General features: G+C 54.6%; 3 non-coding genes across 3 annotated transcripts; all 3 read right to left on the bottom strand.

The window, feature by feature from the left end:
* Positions 1–675: 675 nt before the first annotated feature.
* Positions 676–776, bottom strand: TRNAL-UAA (transfer RNA leucine (anticodon UAA)). The gene is given in 2 exon segments: positions 676–721; positions 739–776. It is a non-coding gene; the product is annotated as a tRNA-Leu (tRNA).
* Positions 777–5,940: 5,164 nt separating this feature from the next.
* TRNAH-GUG (transfer RNA histidin (anticodon GUG)) lies at positions 5,941–6,012 on the bottom strand. The gene has a single exon. It is a non-coding gene; the product is annotated as a tRNA-His (tRNA).
* Positions 6,013–11,433: 5,421 nt separating this feature from the next.
* Positions 11,434–11,515, bottom strand: TRNAS-UGA (transfer RNA serine (anticodon UGA)). Its single transcript has one exon. It is a non-coding gene; the product is annotated as a tRNA-Ser (tRNA).
* Positions 11,516–16,086: the final 4,571 nt, after the last annotated feature.

The raw sequence follows: 16,086 nt of genomic DNA, 5'->3' as shown, positions 1-16,086 counted from the left end.
GGTCAGTGGTGAGGTGCAGTAAAAGCTGAGCGCTGAGTCGTGCTGCCTCCACAGAGCAGAATCTTGGGGCACCCGTCAGCCTCCCTGGCTGCCCACTGGGAAGGGACAGTCTGTCCTAGCGGTTAAAGACTTGGGTGTGGAAAGGCTCACAGACCACTCATTACCCGGCCATTGGCTAACAGAACCTTCCTGTGTAATTCCTCCTTCAGGAGTTTCTGCAGCAATCCTGTTCTCTGGAGCTTTCTAGCACAACTCCTCTCAAAGGCCAGTGGCCTCCTCTTTGAGTCTCTCATTACCACCCACCTCTCACATCCGCACAACCTGCTGCTCAGTCCATGTTTTGGGAGTGAGAGAACTTTGAGGTTTGCCCTGTGAGGATTATGCAGATGAGGTGCTGCATATGCAATACAGCACCTCATTGCAACTCACAGATCTGCCTCATTTACATGTCCCCTTCCCAGGAGGTGGCTCCTGTAGATGAGCCCCAGCTGTGGCCTCACCAGCTCTGAATCAAGCAGGGGATAATGAAGTATTGATCTGAAAGGAACTCTCCTGCCCAGGTACCCCAATATGCTTCTGGCCTCCCTGCCTCTGAGGGTGCAATGTTGACTCACCTACACCCACTGTTGCTGGGCCCATCAGCCCCCAGGTCACAACAAGGCTAAAGTAAGGTTGTGTCAGGAGTGGGATTTGAACCCACGTCTCTAATTAGAGACCAGATTACTGAGAAAGGGTTGTCTTAAGTCTGGCGCCTTAGACCACTCGGCCATCCTGACAGAAACGCTAAAGCTTGAATATAATTCATATACACCTACTACACACCTACAGCTGCTGGATCGGTTCTCCAAAGCATGCAAGGACTTTGGGCTCACCATCAGCCTAAAGAAGACGAACGTACTCGGTCAGGATGTTGCTGAATTCCCATCAATCAGCACTGACAACTATACGTTAGAGGTCGTCCACGAGTTCGTTTACCTCGGGTCCACCATCACTGACACCCTGTCGTTGGAGACTGAGCTAAATAGGAGGATCGGAAAAGCGGCCACAACTCTGTCCAGACTCAGCAAGAGAGTGTGGAATTACAACAAGCTGCACACTCACACCAAAATGCAAGTCTACAGAGCCTGCATCCTCATCACCCTCCTTTATGGCAGCGAGACTTGGACCCTGTATGCCCATCAGGAAAAGAGGCTGAACGTCTTCCACTTGCGCTGCCTCAGGTGCATCCTTGGAATATCATGGAAGGACAGAGTGACCAACACAGCCGTCCTCGAGCAAGCTGGAATCCCAGCCATGCACACCCTCCTCAGGCAGCGTCGGCTTCGCTGGCTTGGCCACGTCCACAGGATGAATGATGGAAGGATTCTGCAAGACATCCTGTATGGTGAGCTAGCCTCTGGCAAAAGACCTCCCGGATGCCCCCAGTTGCACTACAAAGATGTCTGCAAGAGAGACCTCAGGGAGGTAGACATCGAGCTGGACAACTGGGAAGAACTAGCAGACGACCGCGGCAGATGGAGGCAGGGGTTACACAAGGGCCTTCAGAGGGGCGAGATGAAGATCAGACAGCTAGCAGAGGAGAAGCGAGCGCACAGAATGCACAATAAGGACTTGCCAGACACCCACTACATCTGCAAGAGATGCAGCAAGGACTGTCACTCTCGTGTGGGTCTTTATAGTCACAATAGACGCTGTAAATGAAGTCTTAAATTGAAACTTTAAAGGGCACGATCCATAGTCTGTGCAGACTGAAGGATGCCTACTACTGAAGTCAGCGAGCTCATGGTTGAGTCTGGTTCCTGAGTGTTTTGGTAATATAGCAATAACTGTTGTTTGATTAGTTTTCCTCATCTGTTGGAAGATGGGGTTGGATACTTGAGTGGTTGTGAAACCGTCCACGAAAGATATTAAAAGCTGAAATCACAGAGGCTGTGTCTTTACAAACCAAAAGCTTCAAAATGCTTCTTGTGAAGTTTACTAATTAAGTGCTGAAATCTATATTGAGGGTCTCATGAACATGTGGGTGGCTGTAGCACTTTGAAATTGACTTGGCTTGCCCAGATGGGGCTCCTTTTTGAAAGGACCCTGCTTACTTCAAAGTCCCCTTATTCCTCTGAGTAAGTGGGAAAAAGGGGACTTTGAAGTAAGCAGGGTCCTTTCAAAAAGACGCCCTGTCTGGACGAGCTGCACAGCAGGGACCTGCATCCATTTCAAAGTGCTGGGACTGCCTGCATGCTAATGAGGTGCTGAATATGTATTTCAGCATTTTATTTGTAATCTTCTAATTGGCCTTCTGCATGGCCATTTCAAAGTTTTTGGCAAGTATTGACATAGCCAGAGTGGCAGTTGGGACTACAGAGAGCTGAAGTCACAGAGTGGCAGCTGAGGCCACACAGAGCTGAAATCACAGGGTTCTGCCTCAGGGCGATCCCAAGCAGCATGATTGGAAAAGGGGTGGTGGATGACGGCGACCGGTGGGCAGCCCATAGGAGCAGCGGCAGGTGGCCGGAAGGAGCAGTGGCAGACGAGCATTTCATTCTGGAAGATCCCTGTGGGCCACACGTCGGCACACGTATTTTGGAGTCTGCAAGAGCCTTTTCCGGACTCTGAATTATGCACCATATGCTAATGAGGTGCAGGCAATTTACATCTGCTCCTCATTAGCATCTTCTGGACAGCTCACAACCAGGCTGCTTCCAGAAGAAGAGGCACATGTAGACACAGCTGCAGGATCCTCCCGGGCAGGGGCTGCACCCACAGGCTGTCTCTGCTCTCACACAGACCCTGACAGGGCCAAAGCTTCAGCTGCTGATGGTGCCGTGGAGAGGAAGGGGGAGGGCGGCTGCCAGTGGGGAGGGGTGGCAGGTGTGGGGGGAACCCGGCTTGGCTTGTGGCTGAGGGAGGAGGGGAAAAGGGCAGTGGTGGGTCAGCAGGGTCTGAGGGGACAAGGGGATCAGGGCAGTGGGGAGGGTGGGAGAGACAGGGTCTGAGGGACACACTGCAGGGGCCCAGGACAGCTGGCAAGGGGCAGCCGGGGCTGAGGGGACCCCTAGCTGGGCTCAGAGCAGTGGGGGATGGGTGACAGAGGCTGAAAGGGGAGACCAGGCTGGTTGGGGAGGGGAGAAAATCTCACTCAGTGGCCAGGGGCCCTGCAGCTGCCTGTTGCTCATTCCCAAAAAGGCCCCTTGGGAAGCTTTTCTGCACAGTCTGGCTAGCTCTGCTGTTTAGAGTGTGGTGCTAATAACCCCAAGGTCATGGGTTCAAACTCCATGCAGGCCATTACAGGCTTTCCTTGGTTTCCCTTAATTGGGGCAGGAGGCCAAAAAAGCTGCAGGAAAGAGACTAAGAGCCTGGCAGGGAGCAAGATAGAGTCACTGCCCTGGACCAGGTCACCATCCCCAGCCAGGAAGATGTAGAAAACAGGCTCACAATTCCCATGAAAGGCAGCTGGTCAGTGGGCTGGACACCAGGAGCTGCCTGGCTCTGGGACACACCATGGATCTTTCTGGCACCTGGAGGAAAGTGTAAAATAAGGGACAATGATGTCATCATTTCTTCTCTCCTCCTGCACCTACACTGAAGGCAACAGCAATATTGGAAAGACAAAGACAGCTTTAGATTCGGCCTAACTGGAAAAGCAGCCCAATAAGCACAAACTACTAGAAGTTATGGGAAGGGAAACTTTCCCATCTAGCTCAGCACAAGAAGATTTAGGAATTAGATGAGAATTTGCCTTTTCTTTCTTTTGTAACAGTTTTGGACGCCTGCACCAATACCACCGCTCAACACCCACAACTGATCTTTGTGTGGGGAAGAAATACTTCATAATGGTTCATCTAAGCTGCGACAGTTTTGCTTGACGTCTGGGGAGGCTATGCTGGTAACAAGCACAAAACTGGGCCCCATGTGGTAGCTCCAGGTTTGCCCCAGGTGCAGTGGTGGCAGCAGCTCAGGTCTTACCCTTCCTGTTCTAGTACTCTAGGAAAAAGACTGGTTCATTTTCACACTTTTGATTTTCTGAGGCACTCACGAAGGAGCTCGGTCTGATAAGCAAGTCTACAGTTTTGTCATGTTACTCTTGGGTTATAAAGAGTCGGCAGCAATAAGAGACGGGTTCATTATCTTGGGGTCCTTTTTCATCTATCTCACGTAGAACCAACTCGAGCCCCCACCCAGTAGCCTGGGAAATTCACACCCCCCTGGGCGCCTCGGAAAGGCCATGCTTCCTCACTCGCAAGCAGAGTCTGAGTGGAGAAAATAAGCTTTTAATAAAAGAGTCAGAAAAGTCATATGGCATAATCTGGCGAAAATACCACACCCAGAGTTCATAACCAACCCTCAAGTAACTGTCCCAGCTCAAGCAGATGGAGCAGCGCCCTTTGACTCTCAGGCTCACCAGTCCTAAACTGTACACAGCCAATCCACACACCCAAACTTTCTCCCGACCCACTTCAAATGTCCCACTCACAACTCTGTGCAGTGAGGGCAGGCCCTGACACACCACTTTAGCTGTGCCTGCACCAGCCCCTTCCTAAAACCAAAGCGGAAGATGGTGCTTTTGAAGACAAGGGGGGGGTCCTTTTGCTAGGCCCCCGTCTACACAGCGGTGCGCAATATGGAAGTGGCACTTTTCAAATTCCATGTTCACCATTATGCTAATGATGCACTGCGTATTCATGGCAGCACCTCAGTAGCATCTTCCAGCCTCGCTCATTTCCACACCCCCACCGAAAGGAAGAGTTGCGGGTTCGAAGTAGCCCTTGATGCATCCCCTGGCTGAACCAGGGTTAATGCAAACTTTGGGTGCAGCTGAAGGCTCAGCAGGTGGGTTTGGCCATTCCTGTGCACATAACCCTGAGGCTTGTGGCTGGGACAGAGGAAACACAAGCCACATGGCACCAGGAAGGTCAGAGGGAGCTTCATCTTTCCCAGGTTTCTGCTCCTCGCCTCTGGGGTAACCTTTCAACAAGCAGCGCTCTGAGAAAAGCACTGAATGACCCACCCCAACTGGGGGTGTGCTGCAGAGGAACTTTCCTGCCTGTTTTCTCTTCCTCATAAACTTTTGTTTCCCACACTGCAGGGATGGGCGGCAGGGGGCCTATTGGGGTCAGAAGAGCACTGTGTACATGCGAGTGGGGAGTTTAAATCACTTCTCTCTGCACCAGAGCCTTCAGCAGGAGAGATACGGCATTTCCAGGGAGGGCTGCCCCAGTCTCACAAGATCACACCAGCATCAGGACTCCAGGGATCTCAGGGCACACTGCCAAGTTCCACCGCACCAACCGATTGCCTGAACCCTTCCATCTGGCTGGGCCAAAGACCTGGCTCCACCAGGCGCCAGTCACCCCACTCACTCTCGTGCAGGACAGGAGAAGGAAGCAGCTCAGAGAGCTTTAGGGCTGTGCCTCAGTAAGGCAGCCCCAGGAGGTGCCTCTGACATTGAACTCAGACTGCAGGAAGCAGAGCCCTGAACAATGGCTCCAGCCCTCCCCACCTGCCCCTCACCCTTTGGGGCTGGCTGGCATTGCCCTCTGGGCACCTCTCACCCGCAGCTGGCAGCATGGACTGTGTCCTTATTGCTTCTCTGGAGATCCTGTGTCTCCCAGGACTCCCTCCCTCTGCCCGGGGCTTTCTCAGCACCTGGCCCCACAAAGCTTCCACCAGACAGACCCTGTGTTTTCCAGGCCCATTCCTGTGGATATGGGCTTAGAACCACAGAATCCTGGGGCTGGAAGGGACCTCAGGAGACCATTGAGTCCACCCTCCTCCCCAAAGCGGGAGCAACCCCAACTAAATCATCCCAGCCAGGGCTTTGTCAAGCCAGGGCTTAAAAACCTCCAGGGATGGAGATTTCACCACCTCTTCAGGTGACGCATTGCAGCGCTTCACCGCCCTTTTGGGGAAAATAAAAGCAGGACCAGACCTGTGCTGGGCTACCACTGCCATGACTTGGATTTGAACCAAGGTTTCTGCAGCCACAGTGCAGAGTACTAACCACTGTACGATCATGGCCAGCTGGGGAAGCTTTCTAGGGAGTTTTCCTTTCTAGGACATCACCCCACAATCTGCGACCTGGACCACTGCTCCAGCTGCAGGCAGGACTCTCTGGGCTCCAAGGGCACAAGGCAAATCAACAGCCAGCTGCCCAGAGAAGGGCTTGAGCCCGGCACTGCCAGATTAAGAGCCTGCTGCTCATCCAACTTGTGCTGGTAAAGGGGGCTTTTCCTTTTGGCCCTTGACACAAGTGCAGTCAGGGCAGCCTTGTAAGAATGTACAATGTTAAAGACGCCCACATTGGAAAAGGCTGGGGGAGCTGCCTAAGGTGGGAAGCAGATGGGTCTGTCTTTGCTGCGCTTTTACATAACAGATGTTCTCTGTGCAAGAAAGTGCCTCATTCTCCTGAAAAGAGAGAACCTTCGGGTTTCTTTTACAATTTGTCTCCTCTAAGGCTGATAGAGCCATCAGCCAACTGCCTAACCACCCTGTTCTTCCAGAACACACAGCTCACAGATTAGCAAGGCAAAAATTGTACAACAGATAAAATGTTTAAAAAAATCACTGAACCATCTACACAGCTGTGATGGAGTGGGGGATACCTGTGTGTGTGTGTGTGAGTGGCTCACAGAGGGTGTGGGGCTCCTGCTGAGGGTAACCCTGACGACCAGGTGACACCTTTGTACTGCAGAAGAGGAGGAGGTGGAGCCTGAGGGGTTTGAATTGGAACTGGGAGTTGGAAGCAGTTAGTCTGGCCTGGGAGAGAGAGAGACAAAGGAGGGGGCCAGGCCCCAGCTCTGGGGGCCCCTCGGGGCCTCCTCTCCCCAACATGGATGGGACTGGTTGTCTCTGCCTGCTGTACTGACTCCTCTGTACGATGCTGTGTCCTGTCGGCTAATAAACCTGCTGTTTTCCTGCTGAGTGAGAGACTCTCCTGCCTGCGAACAGGGTGCAGAGCTTGGGGGACCCCAAAACCGCATCACAACAGCATAACAAGCATATTTTGCAAAAACTAGGATCAATGCAAAAACCAGAAAAAATGTGTACATGAAATACAAACTGCTAACGTGCATGAACTATACAGAGAATTTTTTCTGTTACTCACAAGCAGCTGGAAAAGCTCCCAAAAAAAGACACCAAAAACCAGGAAACAATCTTGTGTGTTTCACTACACCAAAATTTTTAACAAAAGAGAAAAGATGTACACAAATTGAAAAGAAACCAAATCACACAGCACCCCCTGTAAAAGAGCTGACAGGGAAAAGGAAGTAGCAAGGAACCCCCCAAAAATGGGCACTGAAGAATTGGGTAAAAATTTTACAAGTTTCCCAGCACAAAAACCTTTACAAAAAAGCAAAAGAGACACATGAACTGAAAAAAAAAGCAGATTATACAGCACCCCCTGTGAAGGAGCTGACGGGGAAAAAGCAAGTTCTTCTCACAAAACAGTGTCAACCCGCAAAGCCTCCCCTTTGTGCAGCCCATTGCCCAGAGGTGCTTCCAGCCGAATTTCAGCACCACAACCAGAACCAGAGGCTCCAGGAGCAAAGGCAGCTCATGGATGAGGGACTCTGGACACACCACGCAATGCAAAGGAGCATCACTGACTCTGTCCCAGAGAGCAGAGGAGCCGGGGTCTCCTAGCTGTGGTGGCTGCCCCAGAACAGGGGTGATGACAGTTTTTATGCTGTGCCCCCTTTTTGGCCCTGCACTGAGCTGCTCCCCACAACCTGTGGGAGAACCATAGGAAGGGATGCTGAGGGGGCGCGTGCTGGCGGGGGCTCAGGTGCTGGGCCAGCAGTGGCTCCTCTCTGGGGGAGGGGGAAGTGCTATGAAGCCAGGCCGCCTGCAGTGCCCCTGGGGGACCCTGTGCACCACACTGGGGCACCTGCCAGCCAGGAACCAGCCGCCTCAGCCCAGCAGCAGGGAAGTTGTCACAGGTGCACCTGCCTCCTCCCCCTGCTTGGCCCATCACAAACAGCTCCCATCCCCCAGCTTCCGCTCTGTCCCCTGCGCTCTGGTGCAGAGGCTGAGATTTGGCGACACACCAGTAGCTGCAGGGGGAGGGGACAGGGGATCGTGCTGAGCCCTGGGCTGGTCGGGTCACAGTTATGCCAATGCACATCAGCCCAGCAAACCTGTCCCTCGGCTGAGATCTGGGTACAGAGGGGAAGTGACAGTTGCTACTCATATTGAATAGGAACAGAGAGAAAGCCGGGCTAGTCTGTGTGCTATCAAAGCCAAAAAGCAGTCCAGGAGCACGTCAAAGACTGACACAATAATTGATTAGGTGCTGAGCTTTCACGGGAAACAAAAGCTCTTCACCTCGTAAATTATCTTGTGCACCTTTAAAGTGCGACTGAACTGCTTTTTTCTCAAAATCATAGAATGATACAATACTAGGATTGGAAGGGACCTCGAGAGGCCATCGAGTCCAGCCCCCTGCCCTCATGGCAGGGCCAAGTACTGTCTAGACCATCCCTGACAGACATTAGTAACCTGATCTTAAATATCTCCAGAGATGGAGATTCCACAACCTCCCTAGGCAATTTATTCCAGTGTCTGACCACCCTGACACTTAGGAACTTTTTCCTAATGTCCAACCCAAACCTCCCTTGCTGCAGTTCAATCCCATTGCCTCTTGTTCTATCATTAGAGGCCAAGAAGAACAAGTTTTCTCCCTCCTCTTTATGACACCCTTTTACTTAACTTAAAACCGCTCTCATGTCCCCTGCTCAATCTTCTCTTTTCTAAACTAAACAAGCCAAATTCTTTCAGCCGTCCTTCCTAGCTCATGTACTCTAGATCCTTGATCATTCTGGTTGCTCTTTTCCGATCCGTCTCCAATTTCTCCACATCTTTATTGAAATGGGGCTCCCAGAACTGGACACAATACTCGAGCTGAGGCCTAACCACCACAGAATAAAGCAGAAGAATGACTTCTCGTGTCTTGCTCACAACACACCTGCTAATGCACCCCAGAATCATGGTTGGCTTTTTTGCAACAGTGTCACACTGTTGACTCGTATTTAGCTTGTGGTCCACTAGAACCGCTACATCCCTTTGTGCTGTAGCCATTCCAAGACAGTCTCTCCCCATTCTGTATGTGTGAAGCAGATTGTTCCTTCCCAAGTGGAGCACTTTGCATTTGTCCTTATTAAACTTCATCCTGTTTGCCTCAGACCATTTCTCCAATTTGTCCAGATCATTTTGAACTTTGACCCTATCCTCCAAAGCAGTTGCAACCCCCCCCCCCCCCCCCAGCATGGTATCATCTGCAAAGTTAATAAGCATAGTTTCTTTGCCAATATCTAAATCCTTGATGAATATATTGAACAAAACAGGTTTTAGTTTTCCTACTGATATGAGCAATTTGAGTACCATTTTTAGATGAAAGGGGTGTGCCAGAAGGAGCTCAGTATTGCTGAAGGGTTTGTGGAATGTGTCCTTGAGAGAGCATCTGCATGAAAATGCAAAGTTGTGCTTATGTAATGCCTTGGAAACAAAGCCTGATGGGAACAGGCAAAGCAATGAGCCTTTGTCTATTGTGAACACCATGTTGTTGTAAAGTCACAATTTAGGCTATCACCCAGTGTAAGAACTGAGGGGTCTCATCAATGCTTGAAGTTGTTGTGAGGGTACAGGGCAGTCATCACTGCTGTGTAAGATGGATTGCGCAGGGCTCTCTCCATGGCAGCATTGTGAGGTAAGAACCATGGAGAGAAAGGGGATCTTGGGAAAGGCAGCAGGGAAGGTTCTTGAAGCAGTCGGCAAACACACTTGAGGGACCTCAGTTCTGCCAACTCTGTCAGTGTTGCTACTGCAGTTGTTTCTTCTCTTGGGTTTGGGCTGTCATTTCTGTCAATCACTCTACCGCCAGGGAGATCTCCTGTGGGGCAGCTGCCTCAGCCCCGGCATGCTGCTACTCAGGGAGACAGCTCCTGCTATGGGGAGTCTTCTCCATGGGCAGCTGCCTGTAGGCCAGGACCCCTGCTGTGAGGTGGCTGCTGGGAGGCTTTACAACCCCTATTTTCAGCACATTCTGCACCAAGAGAGTACAACCCACCCTCCACTCCCCTTTGTCTCTGCTGTGTCATCTCCATCTCTGGTGCCTCACTGTGAGTCACCAACACGCCATCGACGAGGAGCCCTGAGACAGGACAGCAGCTCCCCCGTCCTAGAGATTGGTGTCTGGTATTTGCCATAGTTCAAATCTCAGTGGGACCTGGTGGTGCTCCACTGTAAATCTCGTCTTCTCCAAGGGCTGGGCTATTCTGTCCCCAGGGGTACCTGAGTGAGGTCTTTTTCCTCCTGCTGCATGAATGAGGCCCACTGGAGCCAGGTCTTGGGTTGGGCTGGCTCGTCAACCTGAGTGCAAAAGGTTGGGGCTCCAGAACTCAGCAGTGTGTGTAGAGATAAATGAGGTCTGAGGTTGTGTTTCTCATGGCTTCTCCAGATGCCCTCACAACTGGTCCTGGAGCTGCCAGGATACTCCTATAGAACACATGGCACTTAAATGAAGGAGCATCAAGACCAGGCTAAAAATTCAGGGGACAGAAGGGGAGAGGAGGAGTCCCAGGCTGGAGCCCAGCTCACCTGTCCTCCTCTGGGCACCTGGAGGTGGGGCAGCTGGTACTGACACCTTAAGGGGAAGGCTCAAAAGCCACAGAGAACCTGAGGGCAGTGCAAGAGGAGGGGAGGACCATGACTGCATGTGGCCTGAGAATCTTCATAACGTCTCTGAGCCAGGCTGCTCCCCACCACCAACCCCTCACTAAGGACACTCCAAAGCAGCACGTGGTCTGCAGCCAGCGTCACAAGGTGGGAGAAAATCAGCCAGTCTCAGTGGGGTCTCATAACTGTGGGGCTCATTTCAGCTGTGGGGCAGGAGATGTGTCCTGAAGAGGCTTTTCCCCAGCTGGAGACAAGCACAAAACAAGCCAGAGCTTGCACCGGGTTAGGCACAGTCACATGGAGACCTGCCCCAGGCCCGGTGTCTGGTTCTGCAGATCAGTCTATTGTGTTGGGGCAGAGAGGAGATTGTGACATTCGTTCCCCCTTGGGCAAGTGTCTGTCCCTTTCCCAGCTGTGTACTGCACAGCTCAGGAGCTGGGAGAGACCAGAGGCCCTGAGCCAGCCTTGGGAACAGGCCCTTCCCTTAGAGGCAGCTGCCCTATCACTGGCTGCAGCTGAACCAGGGCTGCCCACTCCTTGCCAGGGCATTACACAGGTGAGTGCAGCACTGTTGGGCTGACATAGGAGACAGGCTGGGCCCAGCAACAGCCAGAGCAGTGACCACAGCCCAGGGTCAGCATTTCCCCCAGGCACAGACTCCCCTGGCCTCTTCCACACACTGGTCACAGACAGCCCCTGGGCAGTGACTCAGGGTGTGTGCTGCTGTCTTGTCCTGGTTCCAGGATGTGGCTAAAACACAGCCCTCACTGTGAGCAGGATTTGAACCTGCACAGGGAAACCCTATTGGATTTCAAGTCCAACACCTTAACCACTCGGCCATCACAGCTACAAGGCTCCTTTCTTCCCAAGGCCAGAGACCCTGGTGAATGCTCGGTGGGCCGAGGCTGGTCAGGAACACGCCCAGACAGCTGGTGGGGTTCTGCTGCCCTCCCCTTTCCTCAGCCCCGGCCCCGGCAGTGTCCCTGGAAGCTGTGTGCTTGAGCGGCTGCTCAGGAGAGACATAGGAGCTGCCTGGCTAATTAGCAGAGCCCCACAGGCAGCAGCCGGTGTTTCTCTTGGAGGTGCACATCTGCCCAGGCCTTGGTGCTCAGAGCAAAATGTATTCTACATCCCCAGGGAACATTCGAGGAACTGTGGCCCGGGGGCAGCAGATGGTGGGGGAGGGGGATCATTCTGCCCAGTGAAAATTCAATGTAAAATCGGAATAATCACAGCTTTCTAATTCAGAAAATATTTTTGCAACAAGGTGCAAATAGAAGAACATTTTCATTTCATTTCATTTCTCTCCCCGACCAGGCACAGCTGTGGCTGTCAGTGACCACACCCTGGGCAGTGCCGTGGACAGAGGCAGGCGGTGGTTGGTTCCTGGCATGGGTCTGACTCTCACTGGCTCCCCAGCAGTGCCTGCAGCCTCCGGCTGGCAGTGCGTGGGGTGAGGGGAGCCCCACATGGATAAGAACCTAAGAACGGCCGTACTGGGTCAGACCAAAGGTCCAGCCAGCCCAGTATCCTGTCTGCCAACAGTGGTCTATACCTGGTGCCCCAGAGGGAGTGAAGTGGACAGGTCACGATCTCTCTCCTGCCATCCATGCCCAGCCCCTGACAGACAGAGCCCAGGGACAACATTCTCTCCCAGCCTGGACCGAACCTCCATGAACTGATCGAGCTTTTTTACCCCTGCTATAGCTCTGGCCGTCCCAGTCTCCCCCAGCAGGGAGAGCCGCGGGGCGGCTGTGTGCCGGGTGAAGAGCTTCCTGTTAGTTGTTTTACGCCTCCTGCTCATTCATGTCACTTGGTGGCCCCCAGTTCTGATATGATGGGAACAAGTCAATCATTTTCCTTGTTCACCTTCTCTCTCCTCTCTCAGACCTGCTCTGACCTGGCTGGGGGAGAGCCCAATCCTGTCTGGCCATTGGAGCAGGGCCCTGGGCAGCCCCCCACTCAGGGACAGAGCGGCCCCACGGGGGTGTCTGAGAACAACACACTAGGGGCACGGGGGGTGGGTATTGTCCTCCCCTGGGACCATTGTACCTCCCCCTCCCCCAGCTGGGACCATTGGACCTCCCCTTTCCCTCCCTGGAGCTATTGCACCTTCCCCTTCACCCACAGGGGCCAGTGTACCTCCCCCGCACTGGGACCATTGTAGCTCACCATGCTGGGGACACTGTTCCACCCCTCCCCTGCGGGGGCCATTGTACTTCCCTCCCCCACAGGGACCATAGTACCTCTCCCTCCCCCTGCCTCTGGGGCCATTGTACCTCCGTCCCTGCTGGGGCCTTTGTGCCTCCCCCCACTGGGACCATTGTAGCTCACCACTCTGGGGACAACTTACCTCCTTCCCATGCTGGAGCCATGGCAATTCTACCCACCCCCCAGGGCCATTGTACCTCCTTCTTTCCCACTGGGGCCATTGTACCTCCCTTCCACTGGGGCCATTGCACCTCCCCACCACTGGGGTCATGGTACCTCCTTCTCCCCCACTGGGGCCACTGTACCTCCTTCTCCCCCACTGGGGCCATTGTACTTCCCTTCCACTGGGGCCCCTGTACCTCCCCACCACTGGGGCCATGGTACCTTCCTCCAACTAAAACCCTTGTACCTCGCCCCACTAGGGCCGTGTCTACACGTGCCCCAAACTTCGAAATGACCATGCAAATGGCCATTTCGAAGTTTACTAATGAAGCGCTGAAATGCATATTCAGTGCTTCATTAGCATGCGGGCGGCAGCTGCGCTTCGAAATTGACGTGTCTTGCCGCCACGCGGCGCGTCCAGAAGGGGCTCCTTTTCGAAAGGACGCCACCTTCTTCGAAGTCCCCTTATTCCCATGAGCTCATGGGACTAAGGGGACTTCGAAGTAGGTGGGGCCTTTTCGAAAAGGAGCCCTGTCTGGACGCGCCGCACGGCGGCAAGGCTCGTCAATTTCAAAGCGCCGCTGCCGCCCGCATGCTAATGAAGCGCTGAATATGCATTTCAGCGCTTCATTAGTAAACTTCGAAATGGCCATTTGCATGTCCATTTCGAAGTTTGGGGCACGTGTAGACACAGCCTATGGCTCCCCAGAGCAATCCTGTGGCAATCCATGGCCAATGACCTGGAGCCTTGAATCCCCCAGACCCTCCCCTTCAACCCATCTGAGGGGTTTCAGAAACCCAGCCAGGAGTGAGGCCAAGGCCAAGGAATTCTGGTGCTCTGAGGGGATGAGGAGCTATTGCTCCACATGACAAGCTGGTGCCAGGATGCTGCAGTTTTCAGCCACCTCTTGACTAGCCTGAGCTCCAAGGGACACCCCACCTGCAAAGCAGACCGACGATGGAGCAAAATAAAGGAACTGTGGCAAGTCGACTACCAAGCCCATGATGCTGCCACCATCTGCCCCACCTCCAGGAGCTGAACAGCCTCCTGGGAGCCACCTGGGATACCACCAGGTCAGATGGAGCCCAAATGGATAAGAGGCTGTCTGGACACCCTCACACAGGCTGTGACCACCCACCTGGCCCAGCCGCCCACTCTCTCACCAGCCACTTCTACAGCCCCTGCCCAACGTGTCCTCCACAGTGTCCCACAGCTCTCCCCACACATCCGCCCACAGTCCCTAACGTACATATTGGATGCCGGGGGAGTGGGCAGGCATAGCCTGCCCACGGCTACAAGGCCCCTCTCACGATGAGAGGGGACCCATTAAAAACAGACCGGTCCCAAGTAAATACGGGGGAAAACGAAAGAAGAACCAGGAGCGGGAGTGGGGGTCAAAGGTTTAAAATAAGGGAGCCGGAGGGGGACACCGAGCAGAGGACCCCGGACAGCGCCCACCGTTCCTCAAAGGCGTCCAGGGAGTTGGTGGACGCCGCCCAGAGGAACTCTGCTCGGATTCGTGAGCGGAGGGAGGAACGGAAGTAGGCCCCACAGTCGCAGGTCACCCCCCCTGCCAGCCTCCTCTCCCTGGTTTTGTAAATGGCCATTTTGGCCGTGGCCAGGAGGAGGCTGACGAGGAGGTCCCGCGACTTTGTGGGGCCACGGATAGGGTGTGAGAGTATGAGAAGGTGTGGGGAGAAGTGCAGCCAGAACCTCAAGAGGAGGTTCTGGAGGAGCCGGAAGAGGGGCTGCAGCCTGGCGCACTCGGTGTAGATGTGCGCCAGGTTCTCCCTCGTGCCGCAAAAGGTACAGATGTCCGGGATGGGGGTGAACCGCGCCAGGTACATGCCCGTGCTCACCGCTCCGTGGAGGATTCTCCAGCTGATCTCCCCGGCGGGCCGCGGGACCAAGGTGGAGTAGAGGCCGGCCCTCCGGGGCTCCCCACCCTCCGATGACGGCAAGAGGTCCCGCCATTGGTGATCGGGGCGGGACACGAGGGTGGGGAAGTGGAGCATGTGAAGCACGAGCGCGTACAGAAGGTGTCGAGGCGCGGTTCGGAAGGGGACTGGCTGGAAAGTGTGCAGCCGGCTGAGGTGATGCGGGGGAGGGGGGCGGGCAGGATCGTGAAGCCGGGGGCCCACGAAGAGGTCCGGAGGGCTAGGAGTGGGAGGGGGGCGGGGTGCACCCTCTCGCAGGACCCGGCCGAGGTAACTGTGAGCGGTGGAGGGCAGGGCAGCCTTCACCTCCTGGAGTATGAGACGGGAGGAGCGTAGGTCGGAGAGCCCCATGCGCCGGGCGAGCGCCGGGGCCTCCATCCAGTCCCCCCGCTCGTAGTCCAGGAGGTCTCCGACCCTGGTGATTCCACCTAGGACCAGCCTCCAGCGCACTGTGCGAGACTCCGCCGCCTGCACACGAAGGTGGGGTTTGTGTAGCAGGGGCTCCGCGAGGAGGTCTTCTCCCACGGTGGCCCCTAAGGACCTGGAGGCTGCGAGCAGCCGCCAAGTGCGGAGGAGGTCCTGGTAGAAGGCCGGCAGCTCCGAGAGGCCTCGCGGACGGTCTCTGCAGGATAAATAGAGGAGCTGCCGGTCGTATCAGAGCCCTCGGTAACGGCGGAGGAAAGCGTGCGCCAGCGTGCTCCATGCCGGACTATCTGCACTGTTGGTGTTGAGAAGCCTCTGCAGGGCCCGGAGGCGGAAGACATGGACCTGAGTGCGCGTGCAGGTCAGGCCCTGTCCCCCCTCCTCCGGGGGAAGATGGAGTACCCCTGCAGGGACCCAGTGCAGTCCTGGCCAGAAGAACTCCAGGATTAAACTCTGGAGCTGGTCCAGGAACCCGGGGGGTGGGACCAGGGTGCTGAGGTGGTGCCAGAGCATGGACAGGACGAGTTGGTTCAGCACCAGCGCTCTCCCTCGGAGGGAGAGACACTGGAGTAGCCCTGTCCACCTCCGCAACCGCTCAGCGACCCTGCTCTCTAGGTCTTGCCAGTTTTACGGCGAAGAGGGATGCGTGGCGGAGAGAAAGACGCCTAGATAGAGCAGCGGACC

The sequence above is a fragment of the Carettochelys insculpta genome, chromosome 7 (assembly GCF_033958435.1).
Source record: "Carettochelys insculpta isolate YL-2023 chromosome 7, ASM3395843v1, whole genome shotgun sequence".
In the NCBI taxonomy this organism is placed as follows: Eukaryota; Metazoa; Chordata; order Testudines; family Carettochelyidae; genus Carettochelys; species Carettochelys insculpta.
This window is presented reverse-complemented; position numbering and strand designations above follow the sequence as displayed.